The sequence below is a fragment of the Falco biarmicus genome, chromosome 4 (assembly GCF_023638135.1).
Source record: "Falco biarmicus isolate bFalBia1 chromosome 4, bFalBia1.pri, whole genome shotgun sequence".
NCBI lineage: Eukaryota > Metazoa > Chordata > Aves > Falconiformes > Falconidae > Falco > Falco biarmicus.
In genome coordinates, this window is record NC_079291.1 from 9,200,528 (window position 1) to 9,217,689 (window position 17,162).

The following is a 17,162-nucleotide window of genomic DNA, read 5'->3' on the forward strand; positions in this document are numbered from 1 at the left end:
TAAGCAAAGGCGAATCTTTCTGAAGCCCATCTACCCAGGTGCTCTCAGCCGGAGACAGGCAACGGAACCCTTGGCTGCACGAGGTAAACAGAGCATTAACTTCACAGAGCCCGAGTAGAAAAGTGCACCAGGGAGCGTATGTTTCATTGGGAGAGCCAACTGACCGCCTGGTGATGTTCCTTCAAGCCTGGCTTCGGCTTTGGCAGTCCGTGCCACTGCTGCAACGTGGCACGTTTCACAGAAGCACTTCTCAGAGCAGAAAGCCACCCCAGCCAGAATCACGGTAGACCCAGAGCAGGGTCTGAGCAACTGGTTCTACGCAACACCAGTGCAAGGGGCTGGTGGGGCTGGGCGCAGGGTGAGCTCCCCTACTGCAGCAAAACCCCTGCAGCAGCAAGTTCGCCAAATCAAGTACTGCGGGCGGCCGGGCGGGCGGGGAGCGCCTCTCATCCCGATCGGCGAAGCCATCGCCCCGCTCCGTGCGCCGCGGGGGCAGCCGGCAGCCGCCGGGCAGCGCCGCGCCGCGGGCAGGGACGGGGCTCCCCGCGGGCACTGACGGGCGCTGCGCGGCACCAGCCGCGGCCGGGGCGGCCCCGACTCTGCCCCGGGGCTGGGGGCGCGGAGCCGACACCGCTCCCGGGGAGGCACGGGCGGCATCGCCGCTCGCGGGGGGCGCCTCCCCGCCGTGCCGCGGGAGCGGGAGGGAAGTCTCCTCCTCCCCTGCTCCCCGCCCCGCTCCCTCCTCCCCGCCCGCCCGCAGCCGCAGCGCAGGGGCAGGAGGCAGCGCGGCGCGGCAGGCACAGCCGCCCGGCCCGCGCCCGGCGCAGGCAGCAGCGCTGGCGGGCGGTGGCTGCGCCCGGGCCCCGCCGCCGGCAGGCTCCGCCCGGCGCTCCCATGGCGCGGCGGCCCCGCGCCAGGTGAGGCTGCGCCGCCTGTTGCGCCGCTGGGGCGCGGGCCGAGCCGAGCCGAGCCGCGCCGAGCCCCAGCGGCGACACGCCGCGAAGTTTTGCGGGAAAGCGCCGCTCCGCGATGTGAGTTGGGGGGCCGGGAGCGCCGGGAGGAAACTCGACGGGGACGGAGGGAGGGAGGGAGGGAGGGAGGGAGGGAGGTGGGCAGCGCTGCCGCTACCGCCGTGCCGTGCCGTGCCGTGCCGTGCCGTGCCGTGCCACCTGGCCCAGCACTGATGGGCGAGGGCCAGCCGGGGTACCCCCTCCCCTCCCCCGCGCCGTGCTCTGAAGCCGCCGGCGCCCCGTGAGTGCTGGGGGGTGACGGGGTCGGGGCTGCGCCGAGGCAGCGGCGGGGTGGGGAGGGAATCAAGAGGCAGAGGCTACGGGGGGGGGGGGGGGCTGCCACCCCCTCGCTTGGGAGCAAACGAGGGATTTGGGACTCGCGCCCCTGATCCCGTACCGGGGCGGCATCAGAAAACGAGGGGGGAAGGAAAGCGCACCCCCATCCGCCCCTGTCTGCCCGGCGGCGGCGCCCCCGGCCGTGTGCGGGGCGGGCTGCCGGGGGTCGCGCTGATGGTGCGGGCGGCGGCCGGGGCGCGGAGGCGGCAGCGGTGGGAAGGCGCCGCGTGCGTTGCGGTGGGATTTTTCCACGTTGACACCTACCAGGGACCAGCTGCTGCGGAGCGGGCGGCGGTGGCTGCCATGGGGAGGAGAGGGCAGCTCGCTCCGAACGCGAGCAACAAATGGCAGCGGCGGCGCCCGCTGCGCCCAGGTGAGCTGCACCGCCTCGGGCCGCCCCGCTGCCCGGTCCGGAGCCGGGCGGGACCGTGGGGGCGGCGCTGGCTCTCGGCGGGGACCGGCGGGGCCCCGGGCAGAGCACGGCCGCCACCGTAGCGCCCGCGGGGGGATGCGGCGGTCGCTCGCAGTGCGCGGGTACCGGGTGCTCTGTGTGCGCAGAAACCGCAGGCTCTTCTCTCGCCTTCCCGGCCATCTGCACCTCCAGAATTTCCCTCTCCAAAAATTTGGGAAATGTCTCTGATGTGCCAGCGGGATTTTGTTTTTTTCTCCTTCTTGGCTTCTGCCTTCAAAATTCAGGAGATTTCAGAGTATCTCTTAGGAAATCGCAAAGTGATTCAGGCTGCAGCTTATCACCCAGTCTCTTGGAATGTCCCTGGACAGCAGAAACGGTGTGAATACAGAATAAAACCAACCAAATAACTTGAAAAACATGAATAAACAAACTACTTAAAGAGTCAGAATGAAAGCCAGGCAAACGGCATTTAGTACTCCTTTCAAAGGCGTCAGCCTGGAGATATTTACATATATGTATATCTCTGAAAATGACAAAATAAGCTAATGCTCTTGAGATTATTGTAATTATTTTTAAAAATAAGGTTTTTGGCAAGGAAAGGAAGATGAGTACTTTTCAAGGCAAAAACTGGATAGCCTTACCTGAATGCTGAAAAATAACTGCCAACAATTTCTTCTTGTGTCAATCTGTCTAATAATTTGTACATTTAAATTGCGAGGTGTGCATCACGCCCTGCTGAAAGCAGTAGCTTGAAGGCTTGGGTACAGACCACCACAGTGTTTGTATGACTTACCCGTTGATATTATTCTTAGTAATTTAATTAAAAAGGACAGGCACGCAATGGGCTTCTATTTTGATTTAGAGAGGAAGAAAGTATTTAAGCTGTAGAATGAACTGATTTGTCAGACCTTCACTATGTTCAGAGTCAGATTTTCTAGTTTTGAAATGGTAAAATTGTTTGGAATTTATCATAAGTGTGATTGCTTAGCTGATTCTGCAGCACTTACTGGTGCGAGTTGCCATGGGTTTCTGTGGGATTACTCCTACAGGTAACGTTCTGATGACTCAAGATAGCAGGATTGGGCCCGTTGTGAGATAATTCCACTGTACGGCACTATGTGGGGATGTGCCCATTGGCGGTACTGAGAGGTTTTTGATGTCAGTAGGAGAAGAACTTGGGTTTAAGTCCAGATCTCTTCCAGTTTTTCAGCTATTGCTGACAGGAGCTCTGAGCCCTGATCTTGCCTTCCCGGAGGTCTGCTGTAAAATTTGCGCTGAGTTAGTTCAGTCCAGCTAAGATGAACTGCTGTGGGCAATTGTAGTTTTCCATTGCCTTAGGATGAGTTGAAGGAGATCAGGGCCTCAGTAAATGAGAAGCAGGGTTATACCTGCAACTGTCAAGAATCAGCGTGGTTTGCCTCAAATGAGAGATTAATTGAAAAAGAAATATAATTTAATAAGCATATAAGTTCACGCTCTGGATCCGGTCCTGTGCTAATAAAGTTGATGAGAGCTTTGCCACAGATACACTTACAGCAAGGCTTAATTTAAAGACATTTGTGATTTGTCTCTTCCATGTGCTTTACGGGGTCCGTATTTCGAATCTTTTGGGAGTTAGGAAGCTCCTCCTGGTCACACTGAAGCTGCATTAGAGTAACTTCAGAGCAAACGCATACATCAGCTCAAGAAATAACCTCCAAGCAGTAGAACTGAAATTTATAAAATTCAGCCTTACTCAGAAGTGCTAATTTGGGTGTCTAAACCCAGAGAAAATCTATTGCTTCATTGCAAACACACCTTTAGATATTCAGTTAAATAATACGGTACTTCTGAATCTTGCTTTTAAGGATATTTCCTGTCTCTTCGCTAGGAATATTTATGAGGGTAACGCAAGGGATACATGGTTCACTGGCAGGAAGATTTTAAACTTTTTTAATGACATGAATAATTTAAGCAAGCAGGAATAGGTATAGAAATACTTGTTACCGTTTCAGTTAATAAGAAGATGGACTAAGGACGGTACTTTTTCTTGGAGTAGAATATTGCGTTTGTGATGACTTAGAGGATTTATATGTAGCTACTGTCCTTGTCATCTGCATGCGTGGTCTTTGGATCAGGCCTCATGTAAGAATGCAGCTTAAATTAGTGTTCTGTGGCTAGTAAAATAATCTTTACAATTCTACTTCATGCAGTAAAAATTGTTTGTAAATTTAGAGAAAATTCTTATGGAGCTATGAAATTTAGAAACTTGTAATAATGCTAAACAGAACCTTATTTCAAAATTATATTATTGTGAGCCAAGGATAAATTATTTGAGTTCATGGAATATGTAGCATTTACCTTGGCTTGTTTGGCTAAGCTGTTTTAAATATTATTTTATTTACTAAAAGTAACTTCCAGAAAGTGCAGCTTTGGTAGAGCACTTCAGTGCTGGTATGAATCAAACGTCAGTATGTCGACAGAAACTACAAGCAATAAGGATTCAGAAACTTCTCAGCGTATTCAATAAGTATTTTTAAATAGATGTGCCTTCTACTCTTAAATCCAATGTGCAGTGGGTGAAGTAGCATCAAATTTAGAGTTGTTCTGGTGAATGTAAATCTGTGCTTCTAGGTTTAATTCAGCTCTTATAATAAAGAAGTTTCTGTGCTTCCATCGTTCTGGTGCAGTTTGTTAGTCTGGATGTGCAACGGACTTGTGGGTGCATCCCAGAGAAAAAGCAGTGTGATGTGGTATTGATTTTACTCACTGCTTCGTCTGAGCTCACGTTTTAGATAAACAGTTGCCAAACCCACTGTGGAGGAGGATCTCTGTATTTCACAATGGTTAAAGATGTGTGCTCCTGCTTCATGAAGATTTCTGTGGGTAATTGGTGTCTGTGTCCGTACGTGCCATTGATGGCTTGCATTGCTTACCCCTGTAGGCTAAGCGGCATTTGTGGCCGGCGCTGGCTGGTTTTACATTGAGACCTAGTTTGAAGAACAAACACAATGCTTACTGCTACCGAACAAGCAAGTAACTTTTATTCCTCTCCCCCTGGATATTTAAATGATCTATTGAGTTCCTTCAGCAAGCAGGTTTTTATTTTTGTCTAATTAGCTTCTTTCTGCACTGATTTCACCAGTGGATGCGGGAAAAGCCTTTTACCATAAGGATCAGCGTACCTCCAGAGTTCTGCTTTCCATCAGCAAGGAAAAGGTGATGGGAGCTGAATTAAAATGAGGCATCTCTCTGGAGAAGGTATGAACTTTTATAGGGGTGAAAAAAAGAGAAAGAGGGAAATGGGAACAGATGAGGAAGGACAGATGCCTTCGGAGTAGGGGAAAAGTGAAGGACAGCAAGGAGCAAGATAGTGGCTGAACTGGGTACTTTGACTTCCCAAAGGATGAAGGGGTCGGTGGGGTTGCACCGTAGCCCTCTGGCTCGGCTCCCTGCTGTGCCACGGGACTTGAGAGAAGATGTTTTTGTTGATTTGAGTGGAACTAGAAGCGTTGCTGGGGATTGAACTTGGCTTTTTGTATCTCCACTCCACTGACAGAAAGGAGGTAACAAAGTAAACAGGGCTGGTAGAAGCCTTTTCAGAGATACATAGAACTGGGTAATGGGATTTTTTACATAAACAGAGATGAAAATTGCCACTACAGATCTTGATGTATTTGATTAAGGTTTACCTCTACTTTTCAGGGTCGGTTCAGCTATCTAGTGTGTGTTTTGTCCTACATTACTAGCAGTTTCATAAAGCTGCCGACTTACCCTTTGAGAAGAGGAAAAAAGTTGATCTCTGCCTGCCAGATAGTACTATAAAGATACGGCAACAGGAGAAAGTGAAAGGTGGTAGAAGTGACTGATAGCACATAAATAGGATGCTACTCTGGCTTGTAAGCAGGAAAGCAAATGGAGACTGTTTAATTATTTAAGGAACAATAAATGAGAAGTCTGGTTATAAAGTGACAGTAAAAGGAGAGACAAACAATAAAAAAAAAAGTTAGGGAAGGGAAACAATGCATAAAGAAAGTAGAAGGTGAACAGGGAGGGATCAGAGGGGCAGGGGATGGATTTAAAATTTCCATGGAGTTTTCAATTGGAAAATATTATCAGTATAAATCCATATATTGCAGTGTTTACATAACAACCTGTATTCTACTCAAATTGTGGAAGCCTGATGCAGGGTGTTTTCCTGAGGGGTCGTTACATGTTCCTGCTTCATCCTTTGGGTGCACAACCTCATTTAATAGGGCATGTGTTTTTAAAGGTGGCATGCCTTAGTGGTAAGCCGTCTTAAGAGATATACTTTGCGGATGGTGTTAGTTTTAATGGCATTATCATTTTCCCTTCTGTCAAAGTTGCAGTGAAAGTTAACTTTTCCTCCAACAAATAATACCATTGATTTTAAAAGGAGTATTTTTTTGCAGTTTATCAAAACTGGTTTTCATACTTTTGCGACTGTAGTAACTAAAGGTATTTTGTATGTAAAATTCGTAAGTATTCAGCATTTCATTAGAGTGCTAGAACAACTTGAGTATTTACTGCGCTTGTACTGGGAGGTAGAGGGACAGGTGAAAAGCATGTGGGGGTTGTTTACCCTCACCTAGATTACAGATGTGTATTGCTTTGGCAGAATTTGCTTCATGCAAAGTATTTTTGTAATACTTACAAAGCATACATACTTATGTGCATGTGAATAATTCGCAGCCAAAGGGTGAAGCCTTTGGTGAACATTCAGATGAATCTATGCTGTTTGCTATTGAAAAGGCATTATAATTAAAAAGAAATAAAAGCACTGGGTGTACAGTGTTGAGTTCCTGCAAGTACTCCTCCTCCTTTAAAAACAAAGTCAAGTACTTCTTCCACTTAGAAGACGAGCTACAACAAAAACATGTGAAGTTGCTTGCTAGGTCATATGTGGTTAAGCAAGCAACGGTGGTTATTTATCTTACTGATGAAACTTCAGCTTATGAACTATAAAACCAAAATAAGTTTTAATTCTTGACTTTTTTACCCATTTTTATTTCTGTTGGGTAATGAAAATTCACACTATCTATTTAGACTTCCATTTAAATTATTTTTAATTCTTCATGTGGCAGGATTTGTGTATTGTTTTCAACGCACTCTTACCTTAAAAAAAACCCAAATAAACACCAAAAACCTTCTCATGTATTTCTAAAAACAGATTCTGTAATGGTTTGTTTAATCTGAAGTTTTATTTTGAAATGGTGATTTCTGTTATACTTTCCTCCATCTAGGCAAAACTGGTATTTGCCCAGAACTAAAGTAATGAATCAATATGTGCAAATGTAGGAGTTCCAGAAGAATGGAAATACTCAAAGGCAGAAGAGCGTTCACAAGGCTGGGAATCAGGAAATCCAGGGGTCAGTCTTTACAGCAGTCTGGCTTTTGGGTTTGGGTTGGGTTTTTTCCCCTGGATGTACTGTAAATGATCTTTAAAATGTATGTTGATTCCTATTTATTATTAAACATAATTTATTGTTATTATTGTTGAAAGAGAGAATTACCCTTGGTTCTTTTCTCCTGAAATGAAGTTAATAGTACAACTGCCACTGCATCCTTTAAGTAGTCTGACAGTATTTCTGAACATCCTTTCTGCCCTTCTTTTCAGCTTTATTGACACCAAGCCATTGAGATGAGAATTGGTGACTTTTGAACAGTCTATTTTTAACAAAATTTGTAATAGAGTATTACTGCTCGTGAATATGTGTCGGTCCCAGTCTTCACAGGCACTAAAAGGGAAGGCGCATATCAGATGGGAACTGCTTTCAAGTACTCATTTTTGGATTTTGTGGTTCCGTGGGTGTGCCTGGACATGTTCTGTAGATAAGAGTATCGATCTTCACTCTGTTGCTGCAAGGATATCTCCTCTTTTTTTAAAGTGGAGAGATTCCAAACTGTTTCAAATAAAATGGTCTACATCACATTATAGAGTGGGATAGGAATGGGAAATTGTTGTTTTCTAGGATCTTCAAACATAGAGCGAAGCAACTCCGAAAACATGGGATCACAGTATTTCTTAGAACTTCACTTGTCACTTCTCGCACGCAGCAAATAACTGAAGCACACCCATTCAAATAGAGTAAGAACATATCAGCTTCGACTTAAAAGCAGCACATGGGTGACAGCATGCAGTAAATGGGTAATCCTTTCCCTGTAAGCGCGTATTGAGGCTGGAAATCTGAGATGTCATGTCCCTACAGACCAGATTTCTGATCCCATTCTTGGGTTTAGGCAGACTGTTGTCATTGAAGGGTTAATAGTTTTTGTTAAGAAAATGTATTGGTCATTCTGTTTCCAGAAGCTGTCACGGTTTTTGCCCTTTGACAGAAGACACTGTATATGTATTCTGCTCATCATTTTCATCAATTACATGGTATGCTTATTGGCAGTTCTCATGCATAGTTATTTTGTTGGAGTAGGAGATGACAGGATTTAGACATGTAAGAAACCTAAATCTTTGGCTCAGATAAAATTCCTGATGGATACAAATGGTATTTCAATAACTTTCGATCCAAAAACTTTTCTTGCAAAGCGACATGACTGTTCTTCTTGCCAGTCACGGCAGGTGCTCCATCTGTACAAATACCGCCTAATTTGAACCAGTCAAGCCTAACATTTTTTTTTTCCCGCTATCTGCCACATTTTCAACAAATTTTCTCAGTTCTTTAAACAAGTGTGAGGCAGCAGTGTGGAACAAAATGGACAGAGGCCAAGCAATTCCTTAATTATAACAGATTTTTTTTTAACACATTGAAGATCAACAGTCAACTGTGCAGTGTCAGTAGCATTGCAACTTCCCTTGGTTTGAGGAAAAAAAAGAATAATTTGCATGAATCTGTTAAAAATTGACTGCATGCTGTTGTATTGTCTAATATCATCTCAGCCCTTCTCATTTTCATGCTGCATGAACAACTATGAACGTATCAGCTGTGTGCTGTTCTTTTGATCTGCTTTGTGCAGCAATAATTGATGTACCCTCTCGCATTCAGTCTTTGTTGTCTGAGGATGGCTGTTTCTTACAAGCTCGCCATAGGGATGTTTGCTATTACACCTTTGCCACTGATTTTGGCTCACAGATGCGTGTTTATATTTTACATTACAAAAAGCTGTTGTGCTGGGGATCTGTCTTGATATGAAATCAGACCGCAGGTCGGATCCAATAAAATATATTTTGCATTAATGTCAAGATTAGTTTATATAAAAATACCATTCTAATCTGGACTTTCTGTGCAGCTGTATCACCGCACCACAAACGTACTTTACAGGCTCTGTCCCTTCACCACAGAAGAACCTGGCCTTCCCTGAGAGAAGCTCTCTCCATGCAGCGTCGGCTTCATGCACTGACATCTTGGTTTTTTTCACTGTGGCATGCACAACTCGGCAAGCAATGCTTTGGTGATGAGTAAATTGCTTTAAAAAGTTTATGGATGTTGGAGTTAGCTGGGAGATCATTAGAAAAACATGAGGTGAATGAGGATGCTGCAGGTTGCACAGGTCCTTTATTTTTTTTCCTTTTGCTGTGGAGTTGCAGAGCAGGTAAGCTCTGGTTTTCTGTGGGCTCCCCAAAAGTAGTCTTGTTGACTGGAGTTACTGTGCCTTGGTGGTTGTTTTAGTTTAATGAAGCAATTTTAATCGTGGGCTAAAACTGCTCGTTTTAGATTCTGGTTCTAGAAGCTGTGGAGTGCAGCTTTTGAATCCCGAGTAGTTGCTTGGGCTTCTACAAAGGGAGGCCACAATGCTGTCAGGGCTGCAGAACGGAGCTGCATCGATGCAAAGCAGGCTGGAGCCGGGGGCTGACTCTGACCACGTGTGTTCTTCCATTCACTTGGCTACTCCAAGTAGCTTTCTCCATTTCCCATGCATCCATAATTTCCTCAATTTATTTTTTTAAAAATAATATTATTATTACCTTTCTTCTAAAAATAGTTAAGGCAAGGGGTTAAGAAGACTGTTTAATAAATATACCTTATTATATATATAAATATGTATATAAATAAATATGTTTTAAAAGTGATGACATTTTTGTGACTGCACATGTGATGTATGTATACAGGAGCTAATGGAGCTCTGAAAACATTTGGTCTCAGCCCTTCTGATGTCACTGTTTCTTCATTTTGAATCAGTCAGTTGCAGGTAAAGGTCACTGTCAGGGTACCTCTTTGGTGACTTAAATACCACAGCTGACAGAGAAAGGTTTAATTTCCAAGGATCAGCTATCAGGGCAGTGCAGTTCACCATTGCCATCTAGAAAAAAAAAAAAAAAAAAGCATGTTTGCTTTTGATTACAGATACCGAGCTGCCTGTGGTCACTTGATGTGAGTAGAGGTAGGCTAGCTATAGAGGTGGGGAGTGTGGTAGTGAAAATGGAAGATTGGTGAGCGGTGGACTGCTGGCCAGCATTGACACTGTACTCAGGTTCGCTGTTCTCGCCCATACACCTGACTGTTCTTGGAGTTACCTGGCAGCACCTTGGATAGGAGGGTTGCTCCTGGGAACAGTTCCCTTACGGTCTAAGAAATTAGCTATAAACTTTGTCCTTTCTCCAGTATAACTTAGACTAGATGATTTTATTTGACAGCTTAATAATTGTACCTAAGCTGCCTCTGAAAATATTTTGCACTTGAATTTTATTAGTCTTGAATATATTACTTTTCCAAAAGAATTTTTATAGTTCTTAGTAAATGAAGAATGAACCTGGAAAAAGGAAATTAAAAGCAAGTGCTCTTGTGTCTTCACTTCCAAAACAAATTCAGTATATAAATAAGTGTAATTATATTATCTTTTCTTCATTTTCACACCAGAATGGGGCGGGGGGAAGCCCATCTATGTAAATCTTTTGAAACCTGCTTCCTGTGCCATAGCCTGTGCTTTTCCAGACGAGAGAGGAACGCTGCGTTCCTCAGGTGTGGGAAGGAGAGCATTGCTCTGCAGTGACTGCCTTGAGGAGCAGAGCAAGGCCGGGGCTGGCGGTCAGGTCCCTGCTGCCCGGTGGCAGCGGCGGTGCTGGCGCCTCGATGGCAGTGCTCGGAGGGGAGCGGGGGTCTGCAGGCTGCCCGGGAGCCTCGTGCCGCACGGTGCACCTGCGCCCCGCCAGCGCATGGCTCTAGGGCACACCTCTTTACTTCAGGGGCTCTGTGGGACATTGCGGAGTTCACCTGGCATCCCTCTGCTGCGTTGCAGTTCCCCTTGTTGGTGAAAGCCTTTGGCTTTTCATTGGGAGGTTTGACCCTGGGTTGATTTGAAGGGGGAAATTGATTTCCTCACCCACCCAGAAAAAAAAAATCCACCCCAAAAGAACCAAACAAGCGCACCAGCCTCTGTAAATTCACCAGGTGTGACAGGTTGGTGTTCCTCAGTTCGGGCTTGCATTCGTTGGGCTCGGGGGCAGCATGGGAGGGAAGTGCTGTCTGTAGGGAACTGGCAGGGAGGTACCAGATAAAACACTTGTGGAAGAAGGCTCATCCGCAGAGATGAAGGGCGGAAAGACCAGGACATGCTGAAACATTTGCTGTAACATTTGTACCTCTGGTGAGCGGTAAAAGATAAAACATCCTGCTTATGCTACAGCGTACCCTCGCTAAATTACTTGGCAACCCTGGTGGGGGCATTTTGCAGAGAAAACGGGCATTTTGCATGTGCACAGGGCACAGGGATTTGTCAGGGCTGAGACACAGACACTGGTATGAAGGCAAATTCTTGGTGCTCCTTCCTAATCCATCCAGGGAAGCATCTCAGATGGGAGCTCTGTCTTTGGGTGTCTGTGTGAAGGGCTCACAGCTGTCAGTGGTAATGGGCTTCCCTCAGAAGTCATCATCTTAAAAGGCTGTTCAAGAGCTGAGCCCCTCTGCGAAAGAGTTCCTTTGTAGGATGTGTGGCTGGTCCAAGGTGTAAGAGGAATGATGATATGTTTTCAGTACCTGCTGCTGCCAAACTTAGTTACGCTTACTGTGCACAAAAATACCACCATTTGAGTTTTTAACATGAATATTGTCAGTGTGACCCGAGGTTGTTTGTAATTGCCATGGTTTGCAGGAGACCTTCAAGGTTGTGGTTCAGGGCTTCAGGAGGTTTTGTCCAAAACCTTACCGGGAAGAAGTGCTCAGTTCTTTTGCGTTAGTGAGTGACATCGTTTAGGAGAGGGTGGGTAGGTGAGGTTTCAATCTTCTCAGCCGTGGGGGAGTCTCATGTGACATTTTGCAATGTGCATTTAAAATCTCTAACTTCCCAGCCATTTCCTTTTTTTTTTTCCCCCCTTCCCCAGAACTCTTAAAACCTTGTTCTAATTTTTATCTGAAGCAAAGTGATGTTTAAAGAACAAAGTCCATTAGAGATGTTGGCACAACAAAGAAAAAGAGTTTCAGAAGATGTGAGTCAGCTTAGGAGGTCTGAAATGGGAGGTGGATAGGTTTTTCCTTTCTCAGGGGAAAATGGTCATTCTAGATAAGAAGGTAAGGTGTTCTCAGGTGACAGACCAGAAAAGTCTTCAAGAGGCTTAAACAAGTACAGCACATCTTCATTTCCCAATCAAAGATGGAGAAATGTTTCACTATAGCATAGCAGCGTAGCAAGTTAATAAAAAGTAAACTGTGTAATTTTCCTGGCAAATATCTGGATAGTAATTAGAATGTTTACAGTTCCTAAACTTTTTACTGTTTTCTTTTTATCTTGCTTTCTTCCCTTTTCATTGCTGCTGCTTTTTGAAACATGTTTTCCCCCTCTCTTAGAGGTGTCGGCTACAGAGGACTCTACCCACATACCAGCTGAACACTTTGCGTGGGCTGAGGGTTACACGGAGCAGGACAGCAAAAGACTTTCAGTGCAGGTGCCTGAAGCTGACAGATGGGTCTTCTGGGGATGGAGCTGGATTCTTAGGAGGAGAAGGAGCCACAGGAATGTGTGTAGGTTCAGACCTGAGACCAGAGTTGTACAGAGGTGTCTCCATTAGCGATTAGGTTGCTGTTTGTTTTGGGAACACCAGTATTGTGGATCTGGTGGGGGTTTTTGGTTTTTGTTTTTTACTTGAGATTCACTCACATATAAAGACTTGAGGTAAACCTGCATAAATCTGAGCTCACTGAAGGTGCTTTGATTAAGGTGTGTATAAGCCACAGTAGATTTACGTCCATAATGCACATACTGTCTCAGTTTATGATAGACTTATGCAAAATCATAATGAAAACACCTTAAAAATGGATGTTATTCATACTGATTTGAACACTGTGTATGTCCAAATGGGAAGTGAAGCATTGTTCCTAACTTGCAATATAGAAATACTTGAAATAACTATTTCTGGGACTTCAGTATTATCTATTGAATTAATATCTACCCTTGTCATCTGACAGGCTACTAAAACAAGATTCTGCTTAAAATGATAGAAGTGACAGTCATACAATGCATTTCATTCCTGCTGAGCTCTGTTACATAGTTAGTTCAGGGAGATTGGGATCTTGCTTCAGTCCTTCAAGGACAGTCATTTGGAAAGGATTTGCAGAATTTATAATTGTACCTATAAATCCCCCGCTCCCTCTTGCAAGTATGGTAAAATTTGTGTTGCAGCCCTACTGTGCTGTGCTGGGGAAAGGGCATTTCTATCTTACTTCTTGCTTGTTCCCTCTTTTTCAAGGGAAACCTTGAAACCAGCGGTTGTGTTGTGCTTGCAGTGAATTCCCTCTGCCACTGCCACAGACCGTGCTTTCCTTCCTCTGCGATGTTGTTATGTAGAATTGCTCCTGTGCTCTGTCAGCGTTTGACCCCTTGCAGCTGGCAGTGAATAGAAGAAATCATATACACAGAGCGCACAACTCTGCCCTTAGCTGCACTTGTGAAAACCTGTGGCATTATACAATTGGCTTGGAAAGACTTAAGGAATCCCGTGAGATCTGCTCTGCTGAAAGTCACTCTGTAAATGTTAGACAGGGCTGTTGTTTTTGCGCTAGTACGTTTTCTTTTCCAGCCATACCTGAACCGCAGTTGATGATACTGTTTCATAACGTTGAAATAGAGGGACAGATTTGGAGTACAAGATGTGCTGTGCTGTCGGTGGAGTCTGCTGTTAAAACTGTCTTAACTAGTCACCGCAGCAGTGTCTGTGCTGCAAGCACAGACGTGCTCTGTGGGCTCCTAGTTCCTGGCAGCGTTCAAACCTCTGGTCACGATGTGACCGTCCTCCTCTGTGGCCTGATCTCTTTTGGGAAGGAACCAGGCCCATCTGCTGGCAGGGCTGGGCAGCAGGAGGTGCCCAGAGTCCGTTGGTGGGCACTGGCCATGTGGCACAGCGAGCCCCAGGCAGCAGAGGACATTGTCCTTTCCAGGTGAAGAAAACTGTGTTTAGGTCTGACACGCTCCTGGCACTATCCAGTATGGAGCAGGCACGGGGCTGAGGAATGTATGGGGAAGGTGCTGGCATCCCCTCGGTCTCCAGGCAGTGGGGTGAAGCTCTGGGATCTGGTCCATGGTGGTGTAGCTGACTGCCCTGCCATTTCTGGCTGCGAAACATAGTGCACGTGGAGATGTATGTCACTGTATGGAAAGGCCCGTATGACCTTTTTGTTTCACATTCAGTGCCAACCATAGGAAATAATGTTTAGCCTATCGGCAGATACTGTACTGACTGCAGCATCATTGACTCATACCAATCTATGAGTGTGGAGGATACTTCATACAGCTGGTCCACAAATAACTGAAGAGCTTAAGTAGCAGTATTCTTCTTTAAACAAGTGTTGCAGCAGATCAGAGATTGAGGCAAACTGTCCTGCTCTGAGCCCGTTACTTTTCTTCCTGGTTTCTGCACATTGTGATCCTGCTGAGACAAGAGAGCAAATAATGAGAAGTGAGGAAGTGAAGCAGAAGATATGATGAGTTGTATTATATGCACCTCCAGTACTGTCGTTGGTCACTTTTACTTACTTCTATTTTGTGGAAAATTTTCAAAAGGAAAAGTTTTGGTTATTTTTTTCAAGACCGAATTGGAAATTTTGCCATTGCTTTGTGTAGAAAGGGAGTCGGAAATACCAAAATTACATGTTAATTAGTTATGTGCTCAGTTTGCTGTTGTGAATGGAGGAGCAAAGATTTTAAAACCTGATAATTACTATGGATTTTATTGTACTGACTATGGTTGTAGCTGCAGGCTGCGTAAGCTCTGGAGGGTAACCTAATGCCCTGCAGTCTACGTGCACGCTTCTGGGAGGGAGGAGGGAATGTGCCAAAATGCTTACTGCTGAGCCGTGAGGTTACATCTGGATGTTTTGTTGTGTTACCAGAGAGGCATGGTGTTTTTCCTTCAAGGCCTGAAGATGTACAGCTTTATTTATGTTTCTTGTGGTGTGTCCAGAACAGAAAAAAGAACAGAACTAAAGTTACCATGCTGTAGTACAGCGTCTTTGCATTTTTTATTCTGTGCTTCCTTATATTCAAGGGATTTCCTAGCAAGAATAGAAGCATCTGCAATAACAACTTCTATTTATGTTAATCTTTTGCAATCAGCATGCAGTCTGAAATAATTACAATGAATGCACCCTCTGCTCCAAACACTCACAACTTGCATTTATTTCAGGCTTTTTTGCCTCGTAAGTCTAAGAACATAATCCCTCATTCTGCAGTGCTTCATCTCCTTTGCATGAATTTATCCAATAGAGCCTTTTGTGAGCTTCATTAACAATGGCCGTGCCATAATAAATTACATAAATCAAGAAGTTTTTAATTAAATAAGTTAACAAAAAAATATCAAAGCACAATAAATTTAATTAGGTAACATTTTTTTCTGTAATAAATTTGCACGTGAGGTGCATAATGAAGTAGGCTGGGGTAAAATCTATAATCCCAAGTTTTTTAGCCTTCATAGGTGCAAAAAGATTTATCTTACTTTTTTTAAAAAAATTTTTTTTAAATTATATGTCAAACATACCTTGTTGTGCAAAGGATTATGCAAATTTAGCAGAAAAACAGGAGCTACTGACAAAAGAATATGCCTGACCCTATGAAGACGCATCTTATGGTCTTTCCTCCTCTGTTTCTTTTTGAGCTACTGGCCCAAGTCAGGGTTATTTTCTCCAGTTTGGCAGTGGCCCTTCAGCACCATGCAATTTTTTGGTGCTGGGCAGAATTGGGGGGTATTTTTGGTAGAGTTGGACAATGTATGTGGTATAAAGGGCACATTCAGAGCCGAGTCTCCGTTCTAGTGCTGTGTGCATTTAGCTGGGCTGCTTGCCCAGGCATGTGGGAAGGAAAAGATCAGCCTTGGCCCATGTGTGCAGTGCCATGGAGCAGCTCAGGTGCTCTGCAGCTACCAGCACTTGCCTTGGCTTTCTCCTTCCTGAACTTACAACCAGAAATATTAAGATTGCAATGTGATTCCCTGCCTCCTAACCTCTTAAATGGCTCAGCCAGGTTGCTTTCACTTGGGCAATGTTCCCATCCAAGGGATTTGGTCCAAAAAGGAGAGCTTTCATATCCCTTTATGTCCAGGATGTGCAGCTTCATGACAGTGAATGGTGCTCTGGTTTTTGATGGTGAGACCATGAGGAGATTGAACAAAAACCAGTGGGAGAGGACACAGAAAGGTAATCTTTACAATTATGAATATTGGTTTGTGTTTTTCTTGACATCTCTGCAGAATCACAGAGATCAAGTGCAAAGGGAGTGTGCTGGTACATTGCATTTGCTGTTTTGTTTTGGTGGTGCAGAGTTGGAATAATGTTTTGTAATTGTCTTTCACAAGTGCAAATGGCTGTGTATTGAAGGCTATGAAAAATACCTTTTTATTTTCCTTCTCTGCAAAGCATCTTTTCCTTCTGGTATTTTAATTTAGGACTGATCTAGAGAGGCAAGATTGATGTCAGCAGCATCAGTTTACTGTTTGGGGTGAATTTCTTGTTTTTGGGGTCTGCTGCCGTTATTCTATGTACCATCAATTTCGGAAACCAGGGAATAAGACATTTGGACATTCTGTGAAAAAACATAGCACCAGGTCATCTGATTTGTGTGTACATACAATTGGAGTTGAAGGGTGAGAAAAAGATGTATGATGAGGGAGATAAGGGAAAGACAGACATGCTGGGTCAGATTGTGACAATGCTGCCTGTGGTGGCGTTGACAGTGCTGTGTCTCCATCCCCTCCTAGTCAGCTGTCCCCTCATCTTAGGTCACTGCAGAGGTGGCTCAGTATTATGGGAAACAGTAAAAAAACGTCTGTTGCATTTTAATACTGGCTCTGCCAATAATTCTTCTGCATTCTGCAAGGTGTAAGTAATATTTAACCAGGTGATGCCTGTTGTGAGGGTGAAATGGCAGTTTATCTGAGATGCTGTATAACTCCTAAAATACACCAGAAATGTCAGAAACCTGTGAGCGGGTGGATCTCTTAACAGTTCTCCAACTCACGGACTGCCGTTAAT

At 44.9% G+C, this 17,162-nt stretch overlaps 1 protein-coding gene across 3 annotated transcripts in view; it reads left to right on the forward strand.

The window, feature by feature from the left end:
• The first annotated feature begins 735 nt into the window (after positions 1–735).
• The window catches only part of LRRC3B (leucine rich repeat containing 3B), a 47,824-nt gene continuing 31,397 nt past the window's right edge, over positions 736–17,162 (forward strand). The window contains exon 1 of one of the 3 annotated variants that reach the window (XM_056338562.1): positions 736–1,031. The gene's annotated coding sequence lies outside the window, so the exon portion shown is untranslated. Of the gene's footprint in view, positions 1,032–1,576; positions 1,720–17,162 lie in introns of those variants that run through there. The other 2 variants (XM_056338563.1, XM_056338565.1) reach the window with 2 other exon arrangements.